This window comes from Corvus moneduloides, chromosome Z (genome assembly GCF_009650955.1).
Source record: "Corvus moneduloides isolate bCorMon1 chromosome Z, bCorMon1.pri, whole genome shotgun sequence".
Classification (NCBI taxonomy): domain Eukaryota; kingdom Metazoa; phylum Chordata; class Aves; order Passeriformes; family Corvidae; genus Corvus; species Corvus moneduloides.
In genome coordinates, this window is record NC_045511.1 from 11,610,713 (window position 1) to 11,628,430 (window position 17,718).

Consider the following 17,718-nt stretch of genomic DNA (forward strand, 5'->3'; position numbering starts at 1 on the left):
AGTGAGGATGCTGAGGGTATACAAGAAGCTGGGAGGGGACACAACCACGACAGCTGACCCCAACTACCCATCGAGATACTCTGTCCATGCAGCATCATACTTAGCATATAGAACTGGGGCGGAAGAAGGAGAAAGTGGGGGGCACTGAGAATGATGGCATTTATCTACCCTAGTATCTTTTTCATGTGATGGAGTTCTGCTACCCTGGGGATGGCATAAAACCTGACTGCCCATGGGGAGTGGTGACTGAATCCCTGGTTTTGCTTTGCTTGTGTGTGTGACTTTTGCTTTACCTATTAAACTGTCTCTCAGTCCAGGAATGAATTTTCTAGCTTTACCTTTCTGACTCTGTCATCTATTCTTCCAAGAGGGAGAGAGTAAGGAGCTGTAAGGGGCTGATTTGCAGCTGGGGTTAAACAATGACAAGAAGTTTGGTTGATGTTGTGGCAACGGTATGTGTGTGCTTTTGTCTACATTTTATATCTTCTCTCTGGTATAATTGGCAGACAGATGGTGACACTAGATCACCATGTGAAAACCACTGCAGTGCAGTGACTGGTCCAATCCTGGAACTCTAACACCAGCAGCAACTGCAAACATGGGTTCCTATATAAAACACACATGGCAGTTCTAGATAGTTCTCTGCTACCACTGTTCCATATGGTATAGGAAAGCAAGAATTCATTTTAAAAAGTGGAAAGGAGGAAATAAGCCATACTTGGTAAATCTGCTTTTAACGGACTAGGGCTATAAGACATTTCCCCTCTCCCATTAATGGAGGTTTTTGCCTCCCTGCGTTCTGTAAGCTCTATTTCTCCCATTAGCACTCTGATGCTTCAGCTCTCCTCACTGTTCACATCTCATCAGTCTCAAGTCTCTGTCTATTATTCACTAGCTTGCCACATGGAGAAAACTGCCTACTTCTGCAGACAGGTTTGCATTCTCAGACCATCTTGGTTTGGTTGGTGACTGTAGGGCTGTGCAGTCATCTAGACATCTGGATGCTTCACAGCTCAAATGCCCACCATGCCTGCACACAACATTCCTCCAGTGCATATGCCCTGAAGGTCAGTGAGGTCCATGTGGGTCATGCAACCCGGATCTCACTTACCACATATCAATCACCTGTTCTGGGAGAGTAAAGAGACTATTTTATACTCTCATAGATTTATATCAACAAAACTGACTAGAAGAGCTGATGGAAAGGGATAGAAAACTCCGTATGAGTTTTGTTGATATTTCATTTTCAGCTAATCCTTCAAAATTTAGTAAAACAGTAATTGCACAGGCACAGTATGTATAAACTTTCCAGGCATCTCTAAACAGGTCCTCACAGGACTGATATTTGTCTTATACATGCAGGAAATATTTCTCTTCTAAGTGTGTTTCTATCTACTTTGCCTATGGGGCAGAACTAAAAATAGATATCAAAGACAGCTTGTTAAGGCAAAATTGATTGCTTCAGCCTTACCACTGAGTGTTCACAAGCAGCAGAATTAACCATTTTTTGCCTTATTTTCCCAAAAGAAGTCTTTCAGTTACCTCTCCACTTTCATTCACTAGATAATTCTATATAAAACAAAATTACTTTGTGAAGAAACCTCATCTACATCTTGATCTTTGAGGTGAAGCTTTGCAATTACCTGAAGGAGCTGAAGAGACCCATTTATACAAGTCTATAAAAAACTTTCAACTAAACTGTGATGAATTTTGTCTGAAAACAAAGGTCACATCTTATCCATTGACAGCACCATTACCTTAAAAGTGTTAGTGCAGTTAACAGAATCAGCCTGATTTTAACAAGAGATTCATGCAGAGCAGGAATATAAATGGGTCAGCACTGAACTCTGAATTCTTGCCCTGAATTTGCTTGGTTCTGTCCAAGTAGCTGTCAAAGAATATTTTACAATACAATGCAACTAGTTGAGATTACTTTAATGTAAACATTTTTCATTTGACCATGATTTCCTCCCATGTCACTCCTTTTTTACCTGTCACTTCATCCTGTGGGATGTGGAGCAGAAGGCCTTGGCTCTGTGTGAGCACTTTCAGCAATAATGAAAATGTCCCTGTATTATCAACACTGTTTCCAGGACAAACACAAAACACAGCCTCATACTACTTTCTGTGAAGAAAATTAACTCTACCTCAGCCAAAACCAGTAAATCAGCATTGGCACAGAATCAAAGTATGAAATGTCTTCATAGGTGTAAAAGTATAGTTAGTGGCACTTCAAAACACTGTAACTTTCTACTGTCAAGAGCCCCACATTTCAAGACCTGTTTTTAAGTGGATGATCTCCAACTGCTTTCCCATTCAAAAAAAACATTCTTCACCAAAGAATGGAGCACAGCTTGAGCCAGCTTTCCATCATTTTTTACTTGTAATTGTTTAAGAAATTATCATCTGGTAAACATTAAGCATCCACTTTTGCTCTTGAAATCAACCCAAATCATCTTGAAGACATTTTCTTGGCTCAAGAAAGTTTGGGCCACTAAGTGGGTTCTGGGTTAGAAGTGCAGACCGTAAAATGGTGTTAAATTTGACAGGGATGGTAAAGTCCAATGCCATTAACCAGTACAGTTCATCAAGGATTTTTCTTGTGTTAATTCTCTGGCAATGGAGCAACTCTATTACTCAGAATTGAACTAATCCTCTGGTCATTAGGTTTGACTTCAGACTCAAGTATATGCTAGTAGTGAAACTTCAAGTCCTGCCTAACCAACCTAGTGATCTTCTATGATGAAGTAAATACATCAGCGAGCAAGTGAAGGGCTACAAATGTCATTTATTCTGGATTTCTGTAAAGCCTTTAACATGGTCCCACACAATATCCTTTTCTCGGAACTGGAGACAGATGGCTTCACTGAGTGGATTGTTGGATAAGAAAGTGGTTGGATGGCTGCATCCAGAGGTTAGTGGTCAACAACTCAGAATCCTGATGGACGTCAGTGACAAGTGGCATCCCTCCGGGATCTGTACTGGGACCAGTGTTATTTGATATCTTTATTAATGACATAGATGAAGGATTGAGTGCACCCTCAGCAAATTAGCAGATGAGACCAAGCTGGGTGGTGCTGTTGACACTCCTGAAGGATGGGATGCCATCCAGAGGGACCTGGACAAGCTTGAGAAGTGGCCCATGAGAATCTGATGAGGTTTAAAAAGACTGAGTGCTGATGCTGCACCTGGGTAGGGACAACCCCCGGTATCAGCACAGGCTGGGCATGAACAGACCCAGAGCAGCCCTGCCCAGAAGGACTTGGGGGTGCTGTGGGTGAGAGGCTGGACATGCCCCAGCCATGGCACTCACAGCCCAGAGAGCCAAACGTGTCCTGGGCTGCATCCAGAGCCCTGTGGGCAGCAGGGGAGGGAGGGGATTCTGCCCCTCTGCTTCACTCTGCTGAGACCCACCTGGAGCACTGCATCCAGCTCTGGGGTCCCTGCACAGGAAGCCAGTCCAGAGAAGGGATGAAGCACCTCTCCTAGGAAAGGCTGAGAGAATCAGGATTGTTTATACTGGAAAATAGAAGTCTTCAGAGCGACCTAATTATGGTCATCCAGTACCCGAAGAGAGCTTTTAAGAGAGCTGGAGAAATTCTTTACTGTGAGGGTGGTGAGGCACTTGCATAGGTTGCTCAGAAAAGTTGTGGATGCCCCTTTCCTGTTCAGGAATGCTCAGGCCAGATGGGATGGAGTTTGGAACAACCTGGTCTAGTGAAAGGTGTCCCCGCCCACAGCAGGGAGGCTGGAACTAGATAATTTCTAAGGTCCCTTTCGACCCAGGCCATTATATAATTCTAATTTAATATTAAGAGAGACTTTTATGGATATATTATCTGGAACAAACGAAAAGGTACTGTGGAAACATACATGTACAATTACTGCCAGCAGTTTATTCTCTCATACTTTCCCTATAGTGTGATTAGTAATAATAGAAAGAACAATCATTTTGGATATACTGTCCAGGATTTTCTCCTTTTAGAGACTTGAAAAAATAACAATCTGTTTTAAGACAGGTTCTATAATGCTTGTGTCACTACAAAGGTACTTTTAAACATCCTTATATATGCCCAGGTATATATGTATACATGTGTTTGTATGTACATCCTGAATAGACTTCCATGGTATCTACACATCTAGGAATTAATGATATATTAGAAAAAAAAAATATCATTTGTTCTTTGGCCATTTTCCATTCTAAATACCATGCTATTTAAAGCAGAAGCAGCTGGAATTGTTTAAAAGATGCATAATATTTCACAGGTACTGTGGCCTCCAGCAAGATATCAATCAATTGCAGGATAATAAAAGTGCATGTGTCACAACTGGCAGTTCTTAATTTGAATGTCTTTGAAATGAGATCTGAAACTCCACTACTGGTTAAGTGGTTGCAATTCCCAACCTGACAAGGCAGCTGAAAACAATCCCTCAAAGAGCAGTGATTAGTACATGCTCTCCATTTATCAACACATTTTCAAGGTCACCGAAATATTTACAATCGTGCTTTTATTATTTCTTGAAGTGAAAATCAATCTCCAAAGATATTGCACACACATAGAGTGTTTGCTATGAGAGAAAAAGTAGAGGAAATGAAATATTTAAAGGTGAACTAAGAAAGGTTTCTATACTTGACACATTTTTTGTCTGTGAGCATGTGAAATCTATTGCAAGGTTGTTGGGGTTTTTTTACTTTACATGAATAGTCTTGTTTCAAAATGAAAAAATGTTTTGGGAGTACAAGTTTCCTCAGATTTCCCTATTTAGTACTTTGAAAGAATTTGGTTTTTTCAGTTGGACTATGTTTTAATGAAAATAAACACTAATAACCCCACATCAAATTTCTCTTGCAATAGTTTTACTCACTACACAGCTACCATGAAAGCTTTATGTAGAAAGGTCACCAGAAAAAATATTACCCTCACCACACAGAAAATGGTCAGGGGCTCTATGGGCAGGTTCACTGAGGAATATACATGAAGAAGGAAAGGCTCATTAAAAGAGGAAGGAGTCAGAACCCCCTCAGAGCCCTTATCAGTGTCCAGCAGGCATCAAGGTTTTATCAGTGTTACTTCTCTTTGAAGTCAGGTGCCTTGTGCTTCTCAGAGGGAAGTTTTTAGCTGTTGCAACTGAACCCGATGGCTTCCTACCCGAAGAACCAGAAAGCCCCTTTTCTTACCCTTTACTCCCTAGTTCAAATCAAATGTTCCTAGTCTCCTAGACCCTCCCTGGCACCTATCCTTGCCCTGCTCAGCCCCTGTGGTGATGCAGATCAGCTTGCTAATGTGAGAGAAAGATAGTCCAATGCAGAGGGTAAAGTCTTTTCTCCTGAGTTAGACAGATAAATCTGCTTACAGAGTGGCAACCACATGCCAAAATCTGTGCAAACACAAGGATGGGGCTGAACAACAGGAGTGAGGGGATTGAAACAGGGAAGGGCTTTTTCCTTCTAGCAGCAGTGAGATATGAGGTTGGCCCAGCTAGTCAGCTAACACCTCATCACCCCAATGCCATATTTCAGTAAGGACAATCTAAGACATGTAAAAGTCATAGACCACTTCCTCTACCATGGCCCAAAAATCACACTCTAGGTTAAAAAACAAATACGTTTTAAAATCATCCATTCTTTTATTGGCCTTCTGAGAATGTGCTTTACATTCTACCAGTTGCTGCTTTTTGTTTGGTTTTTTTTTAACATCAGGAATGAGGTAATAGAAGCACAAAACAAAACAAAAGCAAGCTTTTCACAAGTCTTGAGAAAACAGAGATTTTGTTGACTATTCTTTTTTTTCTTTTTTTTGGATCATGTTAAGTATCATGAGACCAATGACAAAACTTGTAGTTTGCAAGAATCCTCTTTCTGCTCTACATTGTTTTACAACAGATGAAGCAAGACAAATGTGGTTTTTTTGGTGCTGCCCTTACCCAATTACATCAGGCTAAAGAAAGTTTTACCTCCTTTTATCATGGTTTTTCCAAGACAGATGCTTCTGTAGAAAGAGGTTTAGAGGAGCAGGAATAAGGGCTTAGTTTTTTTCTCTTTCTGGCTTTTCATTTTTCCTCTCTTCTGCACAGCCAGCATCATACAAGTCACATTATCATACAAATCCATATCAATATACAATTATGATGAGTATTCAGTGGAACTGCTCCTGATTTATAGCAAACAAATGAAAATTAATTCTGTATCTTTCAGGGGACATCAAATACCAGTATGTTTTCCTTTTTATATACTCTCGTTGTACAGCATAACCTCCAGGTGGTGAATGACTGTTTGCAAGGGTAAACTTGTGTTAGACATCAGGACTAGTTTTTAATTACATCTTTGAACACAGTGTATTGAAGTGGAGGAAATGACTTAAAGCTAAAAGTTATTTATTGGATGAAGCATTTAGTATGAGACTGCAGACAATTACAGGAATGTCTGGTGCTGGACTGAAGCACAGAACTGCTTCTTTAGCTCAGTGACAGAGATGGTCTGAGAAGAAAGCAGCAGTTGTCTCTCACAGCACAATTTTTATCTTTCATTAGTGAGATATCAAGCACAATTTAAGTGTGCTGTCAGTGACTTTTATGCCAGTGAACCCTTGGTACTAGCAGTTAAGAAACTATGCCACTGAACACAACACATTTTGCATGATAATTGGCTAAGCATAAAATGCATTTCAGAGCCGAGGGTTTAATAACCTTGGAGTTTCTAGGATAATTTTCATGTAGACACTAAGATAACAAAATTTAAGTTCTTTTTTATGGTTTTCTGCACATGAAATCTAGTTTTTAAATTATAAAAATCAATGTATTTTAATTTTTCTATTTGTAATTACTTGAGCACCTCTAGTTCACAAAACTTGATGCTTACGCACTGTTTAAGGAATGCAAGATAGGAAGGGATATGTGCAGCTGCAGACAGTAATATCATGCTGCCTTTTTCATACAGTTGCTAAAGCTTCACTTCAAAACTGGTAAATAAATATTTTCCACTACTTTTTGGGAGGCTATTTTGGATGTAACATCTAAAATCACACTTATTTCCTGGCCACATTAATTCATAGGCAGCTCGCAAGTTGCATAATTTAAGATTTAAGGTTTGGTTACTTAATTTCTTTTCATAGATAGTGAAGATACAGAAGCACATGTACAAAGCAAATTTCAATGGCAATATCAATTCAATAGTGAAAAAAAAGTTTAAAGAACCAGGGGAACCCCTTAAATAACAAAATATGCATTCAAGGAATCAATACACACAACAAATACCGGGCATGAGGACAAGCTGTCAACAATTCAGTCATGAATTTCATTTTTTTTCCGGCTACTTGTAGCACTTTTAGGAATGACTGAGTCAAGCTAATCTTAGTTATTAGGTGAACCTCTATATATTAGCATAAAGATGAGCAAATTAAATTTCTTAAAGAAAAGTACAGTTTTGAAAGCATTTCCATATATATAGATAATGTTTATATGGGTAGTAGATATATTTGTGTGCATGGGTGTTCCAAACAGAGCAGATGTCATCCAAATCTTTTTGAATGCCAGAGGGAGCAGGATGGCTCTGGAGTTGTAGGTGTCCTTCCCCCTGAGCAGCTCACACAGCACATTTGTTCCCCTGTGGAACCCAGGCAAGGTGCTTCATCCAGCACACGCAAAAGGCCTTTGTGCTGATGGGACCAAGGCCAAGCTTCTCTCAGTTGTCTTTTGTTTAAGAAGAAATCGGGAAAGAGAGGATTAAGAATTATTTTACCACAATGAACTGGAAGCAGTATATCACTCCCTCCTTCAGCAGTGATTGAGGGGCTCTGCTAACCTTGCCATGCACACACAGAGCACGGCTGATCCCATCAGCCCTGCAGCCACACTCCCAGGGCATTGCGCAGGCAAGCACGATGGGGTCACCACTCTCTTCCCTCCCCAGGGACACAGTTGCTGATCCCTTCCTTTTCTTTTTAACGTCAAGCTTCTCTCTCTGCTGCCCAGGAAAGGGGAAGTCCTTTCAGATATCCTGGGTTGGAAGGGACCCAAAAGGACCACTGAAGCCCAAGCAACTTGGGCTCAAAGTCAAGGTGGGTAAGATTTCATCGCTTCATTTTTTTTTCTCTCATGGTAAGACATTGCGAGGAGCATTTGTTCCCAATGTCCCTTCTCAGGGAGTGTCAAGGGTTACAGGTTCTCTGCTTTTTCATCATTGTGTGTTTGAGAGGAGGAGACGGGATGATAAGCAGGGTTGATAATCAGGGGTGATAAGCAGGGACGCAGAACTTCACTCAGTGCTATAAAAGAAAAAAGCAAACAAAAAAAAATCACACTAATGAAAAAAATGTGAAGACTTTCTGCTTTCTGGGTTTTGTAGGTTTTTTTTCCATTGTTCCCTTATAAAATGATCGAGTTTTCCCAGCTCTGCTGGTGTCCTTGCCTTTTAGAGACTATTTGCAGAGATAATAGAGATGGAATTTCCATGTTTTAAAAGATCATAAATTGGTTAATTATAGAAGCTGCCATTTGAGCAAAGGAACTCCACTTTCCAAAATGATTTTATAATACTTGCCTATTTCAAACATCAATTTTAAGCTGCCATTAAAATAAATACATCAAAAAAACAAACACCACAACAACAACAACAAAAAACCCAAACCAGGACTGAACCTTTAATTTATATACATTTTCTATTAGGTATGTCCACTTTATACTGCCTACAAGTTGGTGATAACTCTGGTGGGAAAAAAACACAGAGCAGCAGCAAAAGTCTGGTCAGCAGGGAAATGCATTATAGCAAGGAAACCAACGTTTCCCTGTACTAGGAGCTAAGCAGGGTACCTTCCACATACTGGTGCTTGTAGCCCTCCTCCTGCTGACTCCAGGTCAGGAAATTTGACACAAATCCTTCCCTTACTCTCTGGAAACTAGAGAGAGCCCTTAAGCATCAGCCTGCTACCCACCAGTTTAACAAACGTGATTGGACCCATCCCTAGAACACTGATCACTTTATCTCCACATAATGTATCTCTAACAGATTTGATAATTACTTTCTCATAGAAGTCACTGTATGTCTGTGTCAAACACTGTAACAATCCTGTTCCGTATCCCAGAGGATCATAAGACTATTACAATATACTAAAATTTGGAAAGTTTTACCTGCCACTGCTTTGTGCCATGTGAATGTGATTCTAAGTTTTAAAATCATAAAGGCTCACAACTTCCATCATAAAAAGTAAATGCTGAGTTCCTGACATAAAATACCCCCATGGCTCCAGAAACAATTAGAGCGTTAAGAAAATCCACACTTAACATCAATAGCCTAGTGAGTGTGGGACACACTGCTGGAGTGATTCACAGAATAAATATTTCTGAGGTAACTTTCACAACTCATTCCTTCTGGCAAGCTCTGGGTCACTTCTCTGTCTCAGTTTATCTGACTACACCATGACAAAGAGAGTCTGCAACTCTGACGAAAATTAATGAGGACAATTTCAATTGTCAGCAAGTTCACTTTGCACATCCTGGAGAATTCAAACTACACAAAACCTTCTGCAGTGACCTTGCAGTCTAACTTAGGTGCAAGTCCAGTCTATCAACATACAGAGAACACAGTAAACTTGAATACACCAGACACAATGCAGGAACCATATACTGGCATGTGTTTTTTTGCTATGATCCATGCAAGAATTAGTTAAGGAAGCTGCATGGCACATGACCCAGGATTATTAAAAATAATTTAAAACATACAGAAAAATCTACTTCTTCCTATGCCAAGCTTCTTTGCATGTTCCATTCTCCACCTTCAGCCAAGGCAGCTCTGTAATAGGCTGGAGTGCCTGCAACCAGCCATGTCAACAGGCCTGTAGATTTCGTGACTGTAACAAGGTGAAAAAGGGATAGAATGCAGGTTTTTTCCATTCTACTCAGTTTTTATATAAAACTAAAATGTGGAATGCTTTTTACCCATGCAGATTAAACTAGAATAACACTGAGATAATTTCTTTCCCTGGCATCATATTAAAAAAAAAATCATTTTGCATGCACTTCTAAGAAGACTTTGACCTTACTCCAGCATGCTTGGTATTGAATTCTGAGTAAACCTTTGTGTGACAGATATAAATGTGGTTAATGAGATTTTAAAACATGTTTCCAAGTAATTAATTTAATTACATTGTACTGGGTTAAAGTGACCTTTAAAGGCCACTCCCTAGAGTTCCTTTACAATTACTTGGGAGCTATCTATCATTTAAAAAAGAAATACTCTTACACTGAACAACAAGGAAAAATTGTCCTTGCCCCCTTGTTTGATGAACATCACAGTTGGATTTCAGACTCTTGCATCCCCTATTGAAGGGAGAAAGCAAGGAGAGAGTTTTCTATAGGTTTCCATTAATAGAGAACAAAACATTAGATATCAATATCTGCAGACAGACTTGGTGGGCTTTACTCTCATTAAAATTTAGAAACACCTTTACTCCTAATCTTAAGAGTCTAAAATTTTCAAAATTACTGATCAGGCAGGACCAACTGCTTGTTTACTCAGCTGTATTAAATTTTGTTTTTTAATTTATGTTCAAGAGTGGGACCAAAGTTAAATGTCTTTCTTTCATTCGAACCCTCAGTAACTCACAGGCACGAGAGGGGACAGATCTGCTACATTCCCATTCTTTTCAAAATTACTGGCATCCAGACTTGTGGAGATTACAATAGCTGCCTTGTCAATCTGTATTGAAGGATACAGGAGAAAACATATGAGAAATAACACAATCAGAAAGATAATTTTTTAGTTTGTCCTTTCGTATGGTAAGAAAGGTTCAAGGGGGTTGCTCCAAACACCAGACTAAGTATATACTACTAAACAAGAGAAGACCAAGAAACAAATACTCTATGGTTCATCCTGCTGGTTATCATAGTAACAGAATTTTGGCCCATGCCAACTAGCACTCACAAGAGAAAGCTCAGGAAAGGTTTGGAGGGCATCACCCACAGGAGAACATTTCCAGTAGATGGTATGGACAAGACTGAGACAGGTGGTTGTTCCTCTAAAACAGTCCCCCAACATGGGGAGGGGTACTGTGATGAATCGAGGGACATCAGGTTTCCTCAATGATCTGCCTTGCCTTGGACGGCAGTAAAGGTACATGGAGGTCTGGGCTCCTTTGGCTCTGATGCAGACAAACTTAATTGAATACTGCATAACCTTTAGAAATAACCTACTTGAAGTGACGAAGTTATCCATGGGGAATTATTTTTCTCTCCAGGGCATCTGTTTTACTAAATACAATTAGTGGCAATGATTCTGCACTTCCTTTCTACCACTTTTCTACACTTCTTTCATCAGCTGAACTTGAGACTTGCAGACTAATAGATTGTGCACTAGTAGTACAGTGAATATGTCCAAGTAATTGAGCTACTGATTAGGTTATTTGTCTATCTTCTCTTGAAAGCAAATGAGCAGATCCCACCTTTTTACGGCAGCATCTTCCATTAGCCTTATTTGGATCCTTCTACATCAGGACTGAATTTAATATGCAAAAATATATCATCTGTGTTTGATTATCTATTGATGATCTCTTGACTCCAACAGAATTTCCTTGCTATGTTTATTCTTTCCATGTGTGTTTTCTGCATGTCCTTCTCTTAGCAATTTCATAAGCATGCACTACTAAACAATTTGGATAGATCTTCATTATCTTAATTTACTGCAAATGGGGTACTTTAAGTGGCTAATAGAATCAAGCCTTTCATAGATGTTTCATTCAACTGCATATACTTCATTAAAAAGAGCAGGGATGAGCAAGCTGAAGAGTTTAGGTCCTCTTAAAAATGTGTGATTGCACACACAAAAAAAATGGAGACTATCAGGCCAGACAAATGGATCAGAAGAGGCTCCATTACTGTGGTTGTGCTAAAAAAAATAAATGTGACAGTAGTTTCCTTACCAGAGAAAAGATATTAACCCTTCAGTAAAGTCAATGAAATAGATCATGCAATTACTCATCTACCAAAGGGAAGTTTGGTTTAAATAATTTCTGTTAGTCTAGATATTTTCTGGTCTGCTGGCCATCTTGTGTGTTCTGTATCAGAGGTCTTGCATGTCTCCTCATCTGAACATGCTCTGATCCTTTGCTCTTTTTGCAATTTGTACCTGTTGCTTGGTGTTCCATGTGGCACCTTCAGGGAGTTACTTGTTGCTCCTCTGCCTGTGGTAAAAAGGAACTTTTCGGAGGAACAAGTTATGAGACTTAAAAAAAAAATAATATTTACCCTTTAGTAATAATATATTTCTGTGCATAATTACTGCAAGGCTTCTTATTCTTAAAATGGTTTTGTTCATAACCTGTGATGCTGTCTGACATAAAATGTCAAAATCAAGGGTCATATAATTTAGATACTTCAGAAAAGAATCAAAATGTTCTTATGGATTATAGTAAACTAATCAATTTTAATCTAAAGCCAAAGAAAAAAGAAAAAAAAAGTAAGAAAAAAAAGGTACTGGAAATAAAGAAAAAATTTGCAGCAAGCCATATTTTTATGGAAAATGGACACCTATTTTGCAATACATGAGACTATTTCTAAAAAAAAAAATTCATTTCTGTAGTGCAAGAGTCTACTTTACTTTGAGGTAGATGTAAATTAATTCTCCTGTCCTGGAAAACATTTCCATCCTGTATCTCCTGTCCAATTTTTCCTTCTGCGTGGTAAAAAGACCTCTGGAAGATTTTCATGGTCATCCCTGGAAGTCCAGCCAAACACAGCAACTGTTCTCTTGGACAATAACCTAGCCATGAGTGCCCTCATCTGGCACACAAACAATAAAGGCATGGCTTTGCCTTTATCCCATGTGCCAGATTTCTGAAGAACCACATAAAGAAGGCCACAGCAGGTCAGCTATGCCTACCAGAGCTGGTCATTAACTATTCACTAACAGACAGAATGTTTCAATATGCCAAAGGTCAATTTTCCTGCAGTACTGGGTAACCAGGTCTCTGTATTAAGAAATACTTGATAATTCAAATGCTGAAAAGAACAAAGGAAATGGTCTTACAGTTCCATAAGCTGCTGGAAATACCATGTCTGCACTGTCCATGTCAGATAAAAAAGCAGACTGAAATTCTATCACTGCCAACCTAATGTTGCAAGTGCTGCCCAGCAATGTGTACCAGGCACAGCAGTTTTGACCAGAGATGCCTCCAGAGATCTGAGAGTTTTTAGAGAAGTTTAAGCACCACTTTGATGCATTGTCATCCTTTGAAAACCAACACATTTTATCACAAAATTACCAAGTAACTCAGTTTAGCTAGAATTCCTGCTTCCAGCAGTAGAGAACTAGAAAGGCAGTCTCCCCTTCCAAAAGAGACAAACTGAAATTTCATTGGCATGTACAGGGCATACTGAATTTTGCTTTCTTTTCAAGAACTACACCAAAGACCATTCTCACTGGGATAATCAAACTTTTCTCTTAAACTAGATTTACTCTGATGTCACACTATTGGCTACCAAGAGGATATTCTTGCTTTAGGACTGATACAATGGGAATATCTGCCATAGCCAGACTGTTAAGTAAAGATGGGAATTGATTTAAAATACGAGATGATAAATTTTACAGAGTAGATGTGCACAATCCATCCCTCTTCCTTTACCTATCCATGCACATTCTGAAGGCTTTCATCTGCTCAAAGCAGGTGATTTTCAGAAGAGGACTTGCATGGTTTCTCAACATAAATTCTCAAAGAGGAAAAGAGATACCACTAAAACCATCAAACTCTAGCCTATTTGGTAATTATGTATCTGTTAGAATAAACAGAATAAACATTCCCTAAATACTGCCCATCATACAATCTACTCTGTCAAAAGTATGTCTGAGCTTCTGGCAAAAATCATTAACAGCTCTCAGTCAGCTGTTAACATCTTCCCCAGATCAATCCCTAGGCAGGGTTTTATGCCTGGACATGGGGCTACAGCAACATTTACTGATGTATTTCAGTTTCTTACCTGTTCAGGTCACACCATGCAATAAGATCATAAACGCCATTCCTGGAGGAAAATCGCCTTCGAAGTTTTATTACAATCTTGTGTAAGGAAATGTGGTTGCCTAGATCACCACACAACTTTAATCTTCCTCATTGTCACAGCATGAATTACATGAGTGTTAATATTGGCTTTGACATGCTTTTATTTTTGTTTTTAGCACCAACAGAGAGTGTGGAATATGCAAAAAATATTGCTTCAAAGAAAGCCTCACCAACATGAAAAGACCCAGAGAGGACTCTCTCTTGGGTCTAGATAGAGATATCCAGCCTGCTTGACTTCTAAGGTTTCATACTACTGGTGATTTTTAAAATACCTTTCGTTTGCCTAAAAATCACCCCCAAAATAAAACAAACAAACAAAAAACCAAAACCAAATAATCAAAAACCTGCCAAAAACCTGTGTGATTGTATTTGCTACATACAAAGCCATTAAGAGAGATGACAGTAAGTGACTAGATACAGCAAAATTGGAAATCTGCAAAGAGTAGAAATTCAAAACCACCTTCTAACACTCCACAGGAAGGCAGGAAGGGGAAACATGGTGTCCCCTTCCTTAGTTTGTGTGCTGGGGCTTTTTTTTCTGGGCAGGCATGATCTGGCATCACACCAGTGTAAGCATCTACTTTTGAAATGTCAAGTTTATACCTTCAAAAAAACCCACTTTTACAAAATCATAAGGGTAATCCCCATGTCACTGAGAACTGCAGATGTCACCAGGCAGGCTTAGGAAAAATAATAGTATTAAGTGGCACTAAGAGCAAGCTCTGAGGCTGTGATAGGGCAGTAAAGTGTCTCCCAGGAGCAAACACAAAACCTTTGTTAAAATGATGTTGCAGCTGACACACTTATCTCCATCTCTCCGCTGGCCTTATCAGCTCAGCAGTGTGTCATACTCTGTCTCCAAACTGCTTCCCATTTCCAGCCTGGGCTATTTCCACTAACTCATATATCTCTGCTGAGTTATGGAGAGGCCCTCTGTGCTGTTCCGGTGGGGAAAGAAAACTGAGAAGACAGGGAATTATCCCATGAGCAACCAAGGGTCAAATTCTTCCTGAATTGTTTAGAGTCCGCTAACATCAGAGATAGATCTGTCACTCTTTCCATCCAAATTGTTTTTTATAGTGTTGCTGACAAGCACATCTAGCTGTTACATAATGAATGGTCTTTTCCATCATTAAAAAGCAAATGTAAAAAGCACAGCAAAGTTCTTTTCTGGATATGTTGTTACACAAGCACGCAGCTTGTTTTTCAAAAGTGAAGAGATTAACTAGTTTACTCCTTATATGCTTTTTCAAGTCACATGTCTATAGGATAAGACTACTTAAAAGAAAGAAAAGTTTGCAATATTTTGAAAAGTGCAGAGCCTGCCGACGAGGCAGATAATTTTTTATACACAAGTTTGCCAAGGCACAGGCTGCAGTTACCAGAGAACACAAAACAAACTCCAAACAGAAAAGCACATCAAGTTAGTAAAACGCATTATTAATAGGAACAGCACTGGAATAGCAGGCAAAACCATGTGTAATGGAGACTGTCACTTGGGAAGTCACAACAGTTCCCACCAGATCTTCTGTTTTAAAGCATTATACCAGTAGAGCAGTCAAATGCAGTTTTGTAAAGAAGTAGGATTATCTAATATTAGAATATTAGTTGTTTGCATTGCACGGTATGTGTAACGAGACAAATGGAGACAGATGAAAGTTTATTTTCCTGTGCTCTAAATTGGATAGCTGTGGTCCAGGTCTGTTCTGTTCTGCCAGGTCTGGTCCAAATGATGCACAGCCACATTACCACCAGCCCTTCTCCATGTAACAAAACCCACTCATTTGCACGTCACTTCAAAGATCATAGCTTAATGTAAGGAGGTAGATCTCAGGCACATCTTCACTCATCTCGATTGAAAGCATCACTTTCAGGTGTTCCCCTTGCTTGGTATACATGCTCTGAATAGTTGTGCCTTTGACTTTGAGAAATTACAGTTACCTTTGCATTCACATCTTTCAAGTCGTCAGTGTAGTCAATGCAAATTAGATCCTGAAAACACGGTAATCTATTGCAGATTTATTTTTATTCCTTTCCTCGAATCTACTCAATTCCGTATTGATCATGGTCAGTTAAAATATTACTCCCTAAGTTGCCGCTCTAGCCCACTACTATTCACCGGAAACACATACAAGGTATCACTTTAATGATGAGGTTATCAGTGAAAGTAGGAACATGGCTGCAAACAGGCTTTCTGGGGAGCATCTCTGATCTGTAGTGGAATATTTTTCTCTCCAAAACTATGCCACTGTTTCTATCTTTCTGATTTTCCTGGTTGGCATTAGTCAGGGCTGATCTTCCAGCAGTTTCACCAGACTATCCTGTCTTTGGTGCGTTTTCAGAGTTGATGTATAATTTTTCAGTTATTTCAAATGTTTTCCTTTCTCCTTTCATCTCCCTTTCATCTCCCTGAATTAGTAAATGTTTTGTTTTGACTAAACCCAAATTTCTAGTCCAAACTGATATACACGTCTTTTTCTTAATTGCGGCATTTCCCAAGACATGCGGTATTAGCACTTTGTTCTTCACTGTGGATACTGCTGTTCTGCAACATTCCTCCATCTCATGACAAATCCTCCTTTACTCAATATTCTCCTTCCTGTAGTTATTGCTATCAGTGAAGTTTACAGAAGCAATCTGCCTGCTTTCACCATTTCTTTCACAACTCTCGTTTTCTGTGCCAGACAGTGCAGGATGACTGGTTTCTGAGCAGCATTCTTCACTGACTCCTTAATTTTTTACCATATGCCAGGAGTTTTACCTGAGAGCAGGAACTCCTGGAGGAATTCTGGTTAACTGGAATAAAACAAGTGTGGAGTTACGGCATGGAACAGTAAAACACTCTCTGTGGAAGCAAAAAATTTGTAAACGTATCCCTGTTAAAGACAGTGTGGATCTACACAACATGACAATTCCTCTTTCATTTATTAGATTGAAGGATTCCAGGATTAGAAGGAAAGTAATTACATTTCAATAACCATGAACACTTTCTTGTCAGCATCACCACATAAGCACAGTGAGAACTACTTGCTTTTTTCTATTATTTTGGACTATCTACCAGAGTTAAGTGCATGCTTAGTTTTTAGCTCATATTCTGAATAACCTCATAATACAAATGAGAGATGATTTCCCAGCCATTCCACATTCCTAGCGAAATACTCCATATAACAGAAGTCGCGGACCCTGTCTGTGGAACAACTAAATCACCCTCTGTCTGTAAAATCATGATTCACGTTTTCTTGTGTTTCCTCAGTGCACAAGTATTCTGGTCCCCAAGCTGAGGGTGCGGAACAGGCAGAGTTCACTCCAGTTCTCACGTACAAGGAACTGCCTGGGACTGTTCGTGAGTGATTGTGGAGTGGAGTCACCTCTGGGAACCTGCGCAGTGAAGAAGGGGACTCACTGTGGTGTGGTCAGGGGGTTGACAAGCCTTCCCACCAACACTGTTATACTTCCTGACTACTAGAGCAAATCTTTGGGGCTTTGTCACTGAGGCTGTTTAAGTAATTAAGATATGGGCAGACATATTTTGAATATATCCAGAAAACTATATCCGGAAACTGGACCCATTCCAAGCCCATCTTTGTAAACCACGGGTTAAAAAGATATGCCAAAGGTACACTGAAACACCACGTGAGTACCAGGTGCAGATTAGATAGAGTACATTATGGCT